The 15,686-nt window shown below is 50.1% G+C and overlaps 1 non-coding gene across 1 annotated transcript; it reads right to left on the bottom strand.

Moving 5' to 3' along the window:
* Positions 1-1,825: 1,825 nt before the first annotated feature.
* trnak-cuu lies at positions 1,826-1,898 on the bottom strand. Its single transcript has one exon. It is a non-coding gene; the product is annotated as a tRNA-Lys (tRNA).
* Between the last annotated feature and the right edge of the window lie 13,788 nt (positions 1,899-15,686).

Genomic DNA, 15,686 nt, shown 5'->3' with positions numbered 1-15,686 from the left:
TGGAGTTTGCACTTTCTCGTCGTGCTTGCGTGGGTTTCACCCCCACAAACCAAAGATGCGCCGGTAGGTGGATTGGCCACGTTAAATTGCTCCTCAATTGGAAAAATTAACTGAGTACTCTAAATTTATTTTGAAAAACTCTACTAGTTACACCCTCGAAGATTTGTCAAGCATGATTTCCCCTTCATAAATCTATGCTGACTCTATCTGATCCTGCACCTATTTTCTAAGAAATCTATCAAATCTTTTCATAAAATCTTTGACAATGGATTCAAGAATTTTTCCCAATACCAACGTCAGGCTTACTGGTCTATATTTCCCTATTTTCTCTCCTTGCTCTTGTACTCCATGCCCCTATTAATAAAGTCCAGAATACTGTATGATTTATTAACTGCTCTTTCCACATGTCACCATCAATGATCTATACACAAATACACCCAAGTCCTTCTGCTTCAGCGCCCCATTTAATATTTTACTATTTATTTTATAGTATCCCTCCATGTCTTCCTGTACGGCAGCATGGTAGCACAGTGGTTAGCACAGTTGCTTCACAGCTCCAGGGTCCCAGGTTTGATTCCCGGCTTGGGTCACCGTCTGTGCAGAGTCTGCATGTTTCCCCCGGGTGCTCCGGTTTCCTCCCACAGTCCAAAGATGTGCAGGTTGGGTGGATTGACCATGATAAATTGCCCTTAGAGTCCAGAAACGTTAGGTGGGGTAACTGTGTTACGGGAATAGGATGGCGGCGTGGGCTTAAATGGGGTGCTCTTTCCTAGGGCCGGTGCAGACTCGATGGGCTGAATGGCCTACTTCTGCACTGTTAATTCTATGATTCTATGATACCAAAATGAATCACCTCACACTTCTCTGCATTGAATTTCATCTGCTGCCCACTCCACCAACTCGTCTATGTCCTTTTGAAGTTCTGCACTGTCCTCTTCACAGTTTACAATACCTCAAAGTTTTGAAACATCTGCAACATTTGAAATTGCCCCCTGCACAGCAAGATCTAGATCATTAATATATATCAGGGAAAGCAAGGGTCCCAATAATGACCCAGGTGAACACCACTGCAAACCTTCCCTCAGCCTGAAAAAAATCCATTAAATCAAATAAACGGTACTTTTGTAAAGCAAATATGTTTTCTTGGCTAAGGTTTTTCCAGTATTATCTGTTCTTGTTCCATTAAATCAAATCACTCTTTATATAGAATCATGGCATGGTTTGTCGGAAGAATTGCGTGAAGAAATAATTCCCGACACTAGAAATGACCTTTTACTGATTAAACCTGTGCTCCACTTGTTCTGTTCTCACGGTTTTAATACAATAATATCTTTAATATAAGATAATATTCTGCTTAACAAAAGATTATTCGCAGATAATCGTGAAAAAACAACAGACAGCACGTTAAATTTACTTTTTATTTTTAAATTGTAAATGCTGGAATTGCAACAACAGAAAATGTCAAAAGTGCAAGGCACCTGGGAAAAGACAGGTTAACATTTTGGATGTTAACGGTCCAAATTCTCAGTATGAGATTTGGCAGAAGTTTTTTAAAAAGGCAGGTCAGTGTGGTGTTTGCACATTCTCCCCATGTCTGCGTGGGTCTCGCCCCCACAACCCAAAGGTGTGCAGGGTGGGTGGATTGGCCACAATAAATTACCCCTTAAGTGGGAAAAAAAGAATTGGGCACTTTTAAATTTATTTCTAAAAAGGGTAGTAACTGTTCAATGCAGTATAAAAGTGGAATTAAAGGCTATGCAAGTTAAGAAACTATTGTGGCAGCATTTATATAATAGTAAGCATAGAACAAATTTTAAAAAGTAAGCGCCCAACGTGGGGCTCGAACCCACGACCCTGGGATTAAGAGTCCCATGCTCTACCGACTGAGCTAGTCGGGCTGATGACAAATTAGGGCCCCCTTCATTCATCCCGAGTATGGGGCTGGTCGACACTTGCTTTCTGGGTGGTGTTTTTTTAATTAGTTTATTTGATTGAGTTGCTTTGAGGGATGGAACAGACAGAGATCACCCCATTCCTGGTAATTTCACTTTAGGGGGAGAAGCTGAGGCGGGTTTCCCGCGCTCCCACTTCCGCCTGGCGGCTCACGTGACCTAAAATGTAACAATGCGTGTAACAATCGCGGAGAGGTTGGTGCGCAGCCGGTGGGATCACTGCCTTTCTCAATGGGCGAGTGACGTTCCGGAGGCGAGCAGGTCTCAGCTGTTATCCGATAAAGGGAAAGGCATTTCACTGCCCAAGGGGTCAGAAAACAGATAGCGTTCTAACTTCTGGCTACCACCCGCCCCCCCACCTTTGGTAAATTGCTGGAATTAGCTGAAAGCATTCGGGAGGGGGAGGTAGAATCAATATTTATTTGTTTAAATTGAATCAAGTCCAGTTTCTATTCCGCGCACGGTGCAGCAGCAAGGGAGAAAGGCTTAGCATTTACTTACAGGGCATCTCAATACCCTCCCATTGCCGTGGATATTGATTGTTGCCATGGACCATTTGCAGCACAACATGTAATTTATCGTTTCTTTCCACAATTGACTAGTACACATAGCCCATAGCTCTGTGAACATTTATCATTTCAAATTGATGGGGCGGAGAGTTAAACTTTATTTAATTAAAATGCTTCAGAAACATTTTGGGAAAGGTGAGCATCAGCTTTCCCCTCCAGAAGGTGGATTGGAGATGCCAACATGGAGAAGATTGCTTAGGATTACATTTATTTCTTTACTTGTCCCTTTAGCATCCTTTTGTTTCCCCAAGCACCGTCATTACTTTTGTTGCTTAACCTGTGCTGCTTTTCTCAGACCTTGGCCTTTGTCCTTTCCTCCCCTCCTCTGTTCCATCAACATACAAGGGCAGGTGTTGGCACAGTGTGGTCATCCAAGGTGTTTACTTCTGGGGAGTAGGGTTTGAATCCCACGGACGGTGGTAATTGAATCCAATAAATATCTACAATAAAAAGTTTAAAGATGATCTTGTCAATTGTTGTAAAAGCCCATCTGGTTCATTTGTACCCTTTAGGGAACAAAATCAGCCGCCGTCACCCCCATGTGACCCCAGATCCACTCAGTTGTATTTTTTAAAACTCATTTCCAGGATGTGTGTGTTGCTGGTTAGGACAGCATTTATTGCCCATCCCTTCAGAAGGTGGTGGTGAGTTGCCTTCTTGAACTGCGATAGTCCTTGAGGTGTAGGTACACCACTGTGCTGCTAGGGAGGGAGTTCCAGGATTTTCCCCCACCGACAGTGAAGGAACGGACGATATATTTCCGAGACAGGATGGTGAGTGACTTGGAGGGGAACCTCCAGGTGGTGGGGTTCCCAGGTATCTGCTGCTCTTGTCCTTCTAGATCAGGCTTTTTCAAAGTGGGGGTCGTGACACGAGGGTGGGTCACGGCAGATGTAAAAAGGATCGTGGCACACCCTGAAATTAACATAGGTATCCCATCTGTTGGGTAAGATCAGGATGAGGAGAGATACAAGAGAATGCATAGCCCAGGAGTGAGCAGTAGAGTGGGCTGGCCGGCTAACAGACATCCCAACAGCCAGCCAGACGGTTAGCTGTAATTTGGAACCATCACACACGGACAAGACTGAAGCCGAGTAACAGCCATTGATCGCCACCAATCAATCTAACTCTTCAGTGAACTGAAATCTTTCAAGCAACTAAACTGAGTTAATTGAACTCAGTTCAATGACTTTTCAGGTTCACCCATCAAGAGACTCAGTTCCCATCTCTGTAGAGAAGCTCGCACAGACCCCACCCTGCAAGCCCTCCTCTTACACACACTCTCTCTCTCTCTCTCTCTCTCTCTCTCTCGGTCCTCTCATTGCAAGGAGCTTTTGGGAAGCCAAACATCAGGTTGGAGATTTTACACATCCATTCAAAATCTGTGAGGGACAAGTGTCTGGAGAAAACTGTCTTCTTTCTTTCTGGGTTTGGGTATTGATCCTCAACCCGAGGAAAACTCACTGAAATTTGAATTATGTATTGAAAGATTTAAACTGTATAATAGGGACCAGATTAACCTGGCACGGAACAATCACACTCTGACAGTTCCACAACAGCTACAAAGGAAAATCCTCAGAATTTTATGGACAATCGCTGTCTATGTCTGCACCCAACACCCCCCCCCCCAAAAAAAAATCATCATGTATCATAAATGAAAGAAATATTGATATCAATCCCAAAAGCAACTTTTCCGAGTTTAAACATGTATGCCTTTGTCTTACTCTCACAGTTTAATTTACAGTAATGTTCTGGATTAATCTTTCCCAACCATCTATTAGCATTTTGCATCTTCTCCTGCAAGTTTACCTTTAAGATTAAGGGCTATTAACCCTAAATTTCTGCAGTCTTTGCTCTGTGTTTGTTGTGGCTCAGTGGGTAACACTCTTGTCTCTACATCAGATGGGTGTGGGTTCACCTCCACATCTAGGCTCAGTGAGTACTGCAGGGATTCTGCCCTGCTAGAAATGCCATTTTCCCGTTACCATACTTCAAGGAGGCTCTGCCTCTCATGCGGATGTAAAGTATTCCATGGGACTACACTGAATAAGAGCAAGGAATTATCCCTGATGGCCTCATTAACATTTATCCCTCAATCAACATCACAAAAACAGATTATCTGGTCTTTTTCATATTGCTGCTTGAGGGGTCTTGCTGTCCATAAATTGGCATCACAGCAGTGACTGCACTTTATTGGTTGCAAACTACTTTGTACTCATGTGGTTGTGAAGATGCTTGAAAAATGTAAATCTTTTTTTCTTCGTAATTCAAATATTGACATCAATCTCTTGGCTCTCCTCTGCACTTTGAATGTATCTCTACTTTCACAGAGTCACATAGTTTTGCAACACAGAAAGAGACCCTTCGGCCCATCAGATCTGTGCCGGCCATCAAGTGGGTCCTGAAGATCAGCCAGTTGGCAAAAGTGGGACACGGGAAAAAGAGTTTGAAAAACACTGTTCTGGATGGTAGTGGTCGTGGGTTTGGAAGGTACTACCAGAGGAGGCTTGGTGAGTTCCGGAGTGCATCTTGAAGGTGGTACACACGGCTGACACTGTTCATCACTGGTGGAGGGTTTGAATGTTTCTGGAAGGAGGAGCAATCAAGCGGGCTGCTTTGTCCTGGATGGTGTTGCTCTTCTTGAGTGTTGTTGGAGCTGCACTCATCCTGACTTGTGCCTTGTAGAAGGTGGACAGGCTTTGGAGGTCAGGAGGTGAGTTACTCTCCGCAGGATTCCCAGCCTTTGACCTGCCCTGGTAGCCATAGTATTAACGTGGCTAGTCCAATTCAGTTTCTGATCAATGGTCACCTCCAGGATGTTGATAGTGGGGGATTCAGTGATGGTAATGCCACTGAATGCCATGGGGTGATGGTTGCTTCATCTCTTGTAGGAGATGGTAATTGTCTGGCACTTGTGTGGCACAAATGTAACTTGCCCTTGTCAGCCCAAGCCTGGATATTGTCCAGGTCTTGCTGCATTTGGACATGGACTGCTTCATTATCTGAGGACTTGTGAATGGTGCTGAGCATTGTGCAGTCATCCCCAAACATTCCCACACCTGTCCTTATGATGGAAGGGAGGTCATTAGTGACACAGCTAAAGATGGTTGGGCCTAGGACACTATCCTGAGGAACTCCTGCAGTGATGTCCTGGAGCTGAGTTGATTGACCTCCACCCACCACAACTATCTTCCTTTGTGCCGGGTATGACTCCAACCAGTGGAGAGTTTTCCACCTGATTCCTATTGACCCCAATTAGCTAGGGCTCCTTGATGCCATACTCGGTCAAATGCTGCCTTGATGCCAAGGGCAGTCACTCTCATCTCACCTCTGGCATTCAGCTCTTTTGTCCACATTTGAACCAAGGCTGTAATGAGGTCAGGAGCTAAGTGATTCTGGCGGAATCCAAATTGAGCAGGTTATTGAGCACTGTTGATGACTTCTTCCATCACTTTGCTGATGATGGAGAGTAGACTGATAGGGCAGTAATTGACAGGGTTGGATTTGTCTTGTTTCTTGTGTACAGGACACATGGGACAATTTTCCACATTGCCGGGTAGATGCCAGTGTTGTAGCTGTACTGGAACAGCTTGGCTAAGGGTGCGGCAAGTTTTGGAGGACAAGTCTTCAGCACTATTGCCAGAATATTGTCAGGGCTCCATAGCCTTTGCAGTATCCAGTGTCCTCAGCCGTTTTTGATATCATGTGGAGTGAATCGTATTGGCTGAAGACTGACATCTGTGATGCTGGGGACCTCCAGAGGAGACCAAAATGGATCATCCACTCAGTACTTCTGGCTGAAGATTGTTGCGAATGCCTCAGCCTTGTCTTTTGCTGGGCTCTTTCATCGTTGAGGATGGGGATATTTGTGGAGCCTCCTCCTCCAGTGAGTCGTTTTTTAAAAAATAATTTTTATTCAAAATTTTTCACATATTTTTAACAACAAACAAACCCCCCTTACAAAAATAAGAGAAACAACAAAAAACGCATAAATAAACAGATTATAGCTATATCACACATTCCCCCAGACTACATGACCCCCATTAAACGATAAGCAATAATAAATACAATAGTAAACACAAAGTACCCCCCCCCCCCTGGGTTGCTGCTGACCATCTCCTAACGCTCCGCTAGAAAGTCTAGGAACGGTTGCCTCCGCCTGAAGAACCCTTGCACGGATCCTCTTAAGGCAAATTTGACCCTCTCTAATTTAATAAACCCCGCCATGTCGCTGATCCAGGCTTCCACACTTGGGGGCCTCGCATCCTTCCACTGCAACAGAATCCTCCGCCGGGCTACCAGGGATGCAAAGGCCAGAATACCGGCCTCTTTCGCCTCCTGCACTCCCGGCTCGTCCGATACCCCAAATATTGCGAGCCCCCAGCTCGGCTTAACCCTGGTGTTCACCACCTTCGACACCATCCTCGCAACGCCCCTCCAGAACTCATCCAGCGCTGGGCATGCCCAGAACATGTGGGCGTGGTTTGCCTGGCTCCCCGAACACCTCACGCACTTGTCCTCTAACCCAAAAAACCGACTCAGCCTTGCCCCAGTCATGTGCGCCCTGTGCAGAACCTTAAATTGTATCAGGCTAAGCCTGGCACAAGAGGAGGAAGAATTTACCCTACCCAGGGCGTCCGCCCATGAACCCTCATCTATCTCCTCCCCAAGCTCCTCCTCCCACTTACTTTTTAGCTCCTCCACCGAGGCCTCCTCCTCCTCCTGCATCTCCTGGTAGATCTCCGAGACCTTGCCCTCTCCAACCTACGCCCCCGAGAGCACCCTATCCTGCGTTCTGGCAACAGCGGGAATGCCCACACCTGCCGTCTTACGAATGCCCTTACCTGCATGGTACCTGAAGGCATTTCCAGGGGGGAGCCCGAATTTTTCCTCCAACGCTCCAAGGCTCGCAAACGTCCCGTTTATAAACAGGTCCCCCATCCTTCTAATACCTGCCCTGTGCCAGCTCAGGAACCCCCCATCCATTTTCCCCAGGACAAACCGATGGTTCTATCGGATTGGGGACCACACCGAAGCCTCTACCTCCCCCCTGTGGCGTCTCCATTGCCCCCAAATTTTGAGGGACGCCGCCACCACTGGACTCGTGGTGTACCTTGTTGGCGGGAGCGGCAGCGGTGCCATCACCAGCGCTCTCAGGCCCGTACCCACACAGGACTACGAGTCTGTTATGGGGGTTTGTTTATTACTTTTTCTTGTCGTTAATTTATTGCTTTGTATTGGGGGGGGGGAGGGGTTTTTGTTTTTCTCTTTTCATTGTTGGGATAAAATTTGTTGTTGGAAAATTTGAATTAAAATTATGTTTTTAAAAAGGCCTTAGGGATCAGGATGGGGAGGCACTGGAATATAAAAAGGAACCTCGGGAGCACCGTCATCTTCACCGACTGCACCCTACCCACCAGGGAGAGCGGCAGCATATCCCACCGTTTAAACTCCTCCTCCATTTGCTCCACCAGGCTCGTCAGGTTGAGCTTGTGTGGGGCCCCCCAGCTCCTGGCCACCTGGATCCCCAGGCACCTAAAACTCCTTTCCGCCCGTTTCAGTGGAAGCTCATCTATCCCCCTTCCCTGGCCCCCTGGGTGTACCACGGACAGCTCGCTCTTCCCCATGTTGAGCTTATACCCGGAGAAGTCCCCAAACTCCCTGAGGATCCGCATCACCTCCGGCATCCCCCCCACCCGGTCCGCCACATACAATAACAGATCATCGGCATACAGCGATACCCGGTGTTCCTCCCCCCCCCCCCCCCCCCCCCTCCCCCGCATCAACCCCCTCCAGTACCTGGACTCCCTCAAAACCAACGCCAAAGGATCAATTGCCAACGCAAATAGCAGGGGGAATAAGGGGCACCCCTGCCTCGTCCCCCGGTGCAGCCAAAAGTATTCTGACCTCCTCCGATTCGTGGCCACACTTGCCACCGGGCTTCGTATAGTAACCTAACCCAACTGACGAACCCCTTCCCGAATCTCCTCAATACCTCCCAGAGGAGGACAGCACGGTGGCCTAGTGGTTAGCACAACCACCTCACGGCGCTGAGGTCCCAGGTTCGATCCCGGCTCTGGGTCACTGTCCGTGTGGGGTTTGCTCATTCTCCCCGTGTCTGCGTGGGTTTCGCCCCCACAACCCAAAAATGTGCAGAGTAGGTGGATTGGCCACGCTAAATTGCCCCTTAATTGGAAAAAAATAATTGGGTAATCTAAATTTATAAAAAAAAAGAAAGAAAAAAAATACCTCCCAGAGGTACCCCCACTCCACCCTATCAAAGGCCTTCTCCGCATCCATAGCTGCCACTATCCCTGCCTCCCCCTCCACTGCCGGCACCATAATTACATTTAGGAGCCTCCGCACGTTGGTGTTTAGCTGCCTTCCTTTCACAAAACCCGTCTGGTCCTCGTGGATGACCCCGGGACACAGTCCCCAATTCTAGTAGCCAACACCTTCGCTAACAGTTTCGCATCCACATTGAGGAGCGAGATTGGCATATACGACACACACTGTAAGGGGTCCTTGTCCCACTTCAAGATCAGCGAGATCAGCGCCCTAGACATCGTCGGGGGTAGGAGCCCCCCTCCCTCGCCTCATTGAAAGTCCTCACTAGAAAAGGGCCCAGCAGGTCCATATACTTTCTGTAAAATTCCACTGGGAACCCATCTGGCCCCGGTGCCTTCCCCGCCTGCATACTCCCCAGCCCCTTAGCCAGTTCCTCCAGCCTTACCGGTGCCCCAAGCCCCGCCACCTGCCCCTCCTCTACCTTCGGGAACTTCGGCTAGTCCAGAAACCGGCGTAACCCCCCCTCCTCCGTCGGGGGCTCCGACCTATACAGCCCCTCATAAAAGTCTCTAAATACCCCGTTTATTCTCGCCGCACTCCACCCCCTTTATCTCTAACTCCCCTGATCTCCCTCGCTGCCTCCCGCTTCCGAAGCTGGTGTGCCAGCATCCGACTAGCCTTCTCCCCGTATTCATACACCGCCCCTTGCGCCTTCCTCCACTGTACCTCCGCCTTCTTGGTAGTCAACAGGTCGAACTTGGCCTGGAGGCTTCGTCGCTCCCTGAGTAGTCCCTCCTCGGGGACCACTGCATACCTCCTATCTACTCTTACCATCTCCCCCACCAGCCTCTCCCTCTCTCTGCTCCCCTTCCCCTCCTTGTGGGCCCTAATGGAGATTAGCTCTTCCCTGATCACCGCCTTCAGCGCCTCCCAGACCACCCCTACCGGCACCTCCCCATTATCGTTGACCTCTCGGTATCTTTCTATATGCCCCCGGATCCGCCCACTCGCCTCTTCATCTGCCAACAACCCTACCTCCAGGTGCCACAGCGGGCACTGGTCCCTCTCCTCCCCAAGCTTGAGGTCCACCCAGTGCGGGGCATGGTCAGAGATGGCTATGGCCGAATACTCCGTGTCCTCCACCCTCGGAATCAGCGCCCTGCTCATCACGAAAAAGTCAATCAGGGAGTAGGCTCTATGGACGTGAGAAAAGAATGAGAATTCCCTGGCCCCCGGCCTAACAAACCTTCATGGGTCCACTCCTGCCATCTGGTCCATAAACCCTCCCCCCCCCCAGCACCTTGGCCGCTGCCGGCCTCCTACCCGTTCTGGACCTAGAGCGGTCCAATGCTGGATCCAATACTGTATTGAAGTCGTCCCCCCATTATCAAGCTCCCTGCCTCCAGGTCCGGGATCCGGCCCAACATGCGCCGCATAAATCCGGCATCGTCCCAGTTCGGGGCATACACATTCACCAAGACCACCCGCACCCCCTGCAGCTTACCACTCACCATCACGTACCTACTTCCATTGTCTGCCACAATGCTCAGCGCCTCAAACGACACCCGCTTCCCCACCAAAATCGCCACCCCTCGATTCTTTGCGTCCAACCCCGAATGGAAGACCTGCCCTACCCACCCCTTTCTCAGCCTAACCTGGTCTGCCACCCTCAGGTGCGTCTCCTGGAGCATGACCACATCTGCCTTCAGTCCCTTCAGGTGCGCGGACACACGGGCCCTCTTGACCGGCCCATTCAGGCCTCTCACATTCCAAGTGATCAGCCAGATCAGGGGGCTACACGCCCCCCCCCCCCCCCCCACCAATTAGCCATCACCCTTTCTAGGCCAGCCACGTGCCCGCGCCTCCCCAACTCTCCGTTACCCCCAGCGGCAGCCCCCCGCCCCGACTCTCTCTACAGACTCCAGCTCCCTCTTGGCCATTGCAGCTGCAACCCATTTCCCCCCCCCCCCCCCCCCCCGCCCCCAGCTAGGTCCCCCCCTTAGCTGCGTTGCTCCCCCCATAGCACTCCCGTAAGTCAGCTGACCCCGGCCGCTCCCGCCACTCCATCGACCCCCCAGTGTGAGAATCTCCCCTCCCCCCTCCTGTCCATCAGCGGGCGCTCCTCTCCGGCACCACTGCCCCCCCCCCCCCCACCCCCAACCCCGCCCCCTTCCTCCCCTAGCGCGGGAAAAAGCCCGCACTTTCCACCAAGCTGGCCCCGCCCCTCTGGCGCAGCTCCCTTTCACGGCCTAATCCCAGCTCCCCCACCTGGGGCCTACCCTCTCCCTCCCCCCCCCCCCCCCCCCCCCAACGGGGCCCCCTCTTCCAACCACCGACACCCACACTCTCACCAAACCCCCACTACAAACCCAAAAAAGAAGAGAAAAAGCAGTACCAAACAGAGCAGAACATCCCCCAAAACACAACAATCACATCAATCCCCTCTCGACATCCCCTCACCACCGACCCTCAATCCGAGTCCAACTTTTCGGACTGGATAAAGGTCCACGCCTCCTCCGGCGTCTCGAAGTAGTGGTGGCGGTCCTTGAAGGTGACCCACAGTCGCGCCGGCTGCACCATTCCAAATTTCACCCCCTTCCGCCTTAGCCCGATTGTACCTGGCATTCTTCTTGGCCACCTCCGCACTCCAGTCCTGGTATATCTGGGCCTCTGCATTTTCCCACCTGCTGCTCCCTCTTTCTTTGCCCACCTTCGGACACACTCCCTGTCCACGAAGCGGTGGAACCGCACCAGCACCACCCGCGGTGGCTCGTTGGGCTTGGGCCTCCTCGCTAGGACTCGATGGGCCCCCTCCAGCTCCAGGGGCCCCGGGAAGATCCCCGCACCCATCAGCGTGTTCAGCATCATGACCACGTAAGCTCCAACATCCGAACCCTCCACCCCCTCCGGGAGACCCACGATCCGCAAGTTCTTCCTCCTCGACCGGTTCTCCATGTCCTCGAACTTCGCCTTCCATTTCTTATGCAGTGCCTCATGCGCCTCTACCTTCACCGCCAGGCCCAAGATCTCGTCCTCGTTCTCCGAGGCCTTTTGCCGCACCTCCCGGATCGCCGCCCCTTGGGCCTTCTGGGTCTCGAGCAGCTTGTCAATCGAAGCCTTCATCGGCTCCAACAGCTCTGCCTTCAGCTCCGTGAAGCAGCGCTGGAGAAAGTCCTGCTGCTCCTGTGACCACTGCGCCCACGCTGCCTGGTCTCCACCCGCTGCCATCTTGGTTTTCCTCCCTCGCACTTTTCGCCGCACCAAATCTACTTTCTTCACCGCTCCACTCCTGGTCCAATCCATACAGTGCCGGGGAAATATTGCTGTCACCTTCCCACACTGGGAATCGTCGAACAAATGCCGTTGGGGGCCCTAAAAAGAGCCCAAAAGTCCGTTTCTGGCGGGAGCTGCCGAACGTGCGACTTAGCTCCGCATAGCCGCAATCGGAAGTGAGTGAGTCATTTTAATTGTCCACCACAATTCACGGCTGGATGTGGCAGGACTGCAGAGCATAGATCTGATACGTTAATTGTGGAATCGTTTAGCTCTGTTTATTACTTCCTGCTTATGCTGTTTGGCACACAAGTAGTCCTGTCGATTGTAGCTTCACCAGGTCGACACCTCATCTTTAAGTATGCCCGATGTTTCTCCTGGCATGTTCCCTTGCACTCTTCTTTCATAACATAAGAACATAAGAACTAGGAGCAGGAGTAGGCCATCTGGCCCCTCGAGCCTGCTCCGCCATTCAATTAGATCATGGCTGATCTTTTGTGGACTCAGCTCCACTTTCCGGCCCGAACACCATAACCCTTAATCCCTTTATTCTTCAAAAAACTATCTATCTTTACCTTAAAAACATGTAATGAAGGAGCCTCAACTGCTTCACTGGGCAAGGAATTCCATAGATTCACAACCCTTTGGGTGAAGAAAACCAGGGTTGATCCCCTGGCTTGGTGATAATGGTCGAGTGGGGGATTTGCCGGGTCATGAGGTTGCAGATTGTGGTTGAATACAATTCTGTCATTGCTGATGACCCACAGCGCCTCATGGATGCCCAGTCTGGAGTTGCTAGATCAAGCACCAAACTGGGCACTGGAAACTCACTGCTAATCCCATAAATCCTGCAAAATACTTCTCACTAGCATCTGGGGGCTTGTGCCAAAATTAGTCTCACAGACTAGTCAAGCCTGACATCGTCATACTCATGGAATCATACCTTACATATACTACTATCACCATCCCTGGGTATGTCCTGTCCCACCACAGGACAGACAGACCCAGCAGGTGACAGCACAGTGGTATACAGTCAGGAGGGCATTGCTCTGGGAGTCCTAAACATCAACTCTGGACCCCATGAAGTCTCAGGTCAAACATGGACAAGGCACCTCCTGCTGGAGGAAACACTAAGGATGGAAAGGGCACAGAAAGTACTCTGGTCGGACGGCATCAATGTCCATCATCAACAGTGACTTGGTAGCACCACTACTGACTGAGCTGGTCAGGTCCTAAAACGCATAACTGATAGACTGGATCTGGGACAGATGGTGAGGGAACCAACAAGAGGGAAAAATGAACTAGACCTCATCAGTATCGGTAAGAGTGAGCACCACACAGTCCTTGGGGAGAGGAAGTCTCCTCTTCACATTGTGTTGTGCAGCACTACCTGTGCTAAATGGGATGTGAACCATCAGAAGCAGCAGAATTTCAGTCAACCACAATCTGTAACCTCATGGCCCGGCATATCCCCCACTCTACCATTACCAACAAGCCAGAGGTACAATCCTGGATCAATGAAGAGTGCAGGACAGAATGCCAGGAGCAAGATCAGGCATACCGGAAATTGGATTGGATTGGATTTTGTTTATTGTCACGTGTACCGAGGTACAGTAAAAAGTATTTTTCTGTGAGCAGCTCAACAGATCATTAAGTATGTGAAAAGAAAAGGAAATAAAAGAAAATACGTAATAGGGCAACACAAGGTATACAATGTAACTACATAAGCACCGATATCGGGTGAAGCATACAGGGGGTAGTGATGATGAGGTCAGTCCATAACAGGGTCGTTTAGGAGTCTGGTGACAGCGGGGATGAAACTGTTTTAGAGTCTGTTCATTCGGGTTCTTAGACTTTTGTATCTCCTGCCCGATGGAAGTTGGAAGAGTGAGTAAGCCGGGTGGGAGGGGTCTTCGATTCTGCTGCCCGTTTTCCCCAGGCAGCGGGAGGTGTAGATAGAGTCAATGGATGGGAGGCAGGTTCGTGTGATGGACTGGGCGGTGTTCACGACTCTCTGAAGTTTCTTGCAGGCTTAGGCCGAGCAGTTGCCATACCAGGCTGTGATGCAGCCAGATGGGATGCTTGCTATGGTGCACCTGTAAAAGTTGGTAAGAGTTAATGTGGACATGCTGAATTTCCTTAGTTTCCTGAGGAAGTATAGATGCTGTTGTGCTTTCTTGGTGATAGCGTCGACGTGGGTGGACCAGGACAGATTTTTGATGATGTGCACCCCTAAGAATTTGAAACTGCTAACCATCTCCACCTCGGCCCCGTTGATGCTGACAGGGGTGTGTACAGTACTTTGCTTCCTGAAGTCAATGATCACTCTTCAGTTTTGCTGGCATTGAGGGAGAGATTGTTGTCGTTACACCACTCCACTAGGTTCTCTATCTCCCTCCGGTATTCTGACTCGTTGTTATTCGAGATCCGGCCCACTATGGTCGTATCATCAGCAAACTTGTAGATGGAGTTGGAGCCAACTGAGGTGTCAACCTGGTGAAGCTACAACACAGGACTACTTGCATGCAAAATAACAACAGCAGCAAGTGAAAGACAAAGACTTGCGATGCCACAACCAACGAATTATATTTGCAGTCCTTTTTTTTAAAAAAAAATTTTTATTAAGATTTTTACAAAATATAAACATCACAACAATATTAACAGAACAACTGTTAATATTGTTAACAGTTAACAATATTAACTGTTAATATTGTTAATATTAACAATTTTAATATTGTTAAAATTATTAACAATAATAATATTGTTATTATTAACAATAACAGTGAGGGGGTTATAGAGGCCAGCAATAGTCCCTGGAGAGCTCAGGCGGTGGTCGTTAAGACCGGGGAAAAATTCCGTATGGTGGTCGACTACAGCCAGACCATAAATAGATTTACACTCCTCGACGCGTATCCCCTCCCCAGGATTGCAGACATGGTAAACCAGATCACCCAGTATCGGCTCTTTTCCACGGTGGATCTGAAGTCTGCATACCACCAGCTCCCAATCCGCCCGGAGGACCGCCACTACACGGCATTCGAGGCCGATGGCCGCCTCTTCCATTTCCTCCGGGTCCCTTTCGGCGTCACTAATGGGGTCTCAGTGTTCCAACGAGCAATGGACCGAATGGTGGACCAGTACGGGCTGCGGGCCACGTTTCCGTACTTGGACAATGTCACCATCTGCGGCTATGGCCAGCAGAACCACGACGCAAATGTCCACCGTTTTCTCCAGACGGCACAGAAACTGAATCTCACGTACAACAAGGAGAAATGCATTTTCCGCACAACCAGACTAGCCATCCTCGGCTATGTCATGGAAAACGGAGTCCTGGGCCCCGACCCGGACCGTATGCGCCCCGCCCCCTCTTAGAACTCCCTCCCCCTCATTGTCCCAAGGCCCTCAAACGGTGCTTGGGATTTTTTTCCTACTACGCCCAGTGGGTCCCTCAATATGCGGACAAAGCCCGCCCACTCTTTAGGGCCACACGATTTCCTCTGTCAGCCGCGGCACGCCAGGCCTTCGACGGCATCAAGGAGGACATCGCCAAAGCGGCCATGCGGGCGGTGAATGAATCCACCCCATTTCAGGTAGAGAGCAACGC

Source organism: Scyliorhinus canicula, chromosome 12 (genome assembly GCF_902713615.1).
Source record: "Scyliorhinus canicula chromosome 12, sScyCan1.1, whole genome shotgun sequence".
Lineage (NCBI taxonomy): Eukaryota > Metazoa > Chordata > Chondrichthyes > Carcharhiniformes > Scyliorhinidae > Scyliorhinus > Scyliorhinus canicula.
Note: the sequence above shows the minus strand (reverse complement) of the source record. Positions and strands in the feature narration are given on the sequence as shown.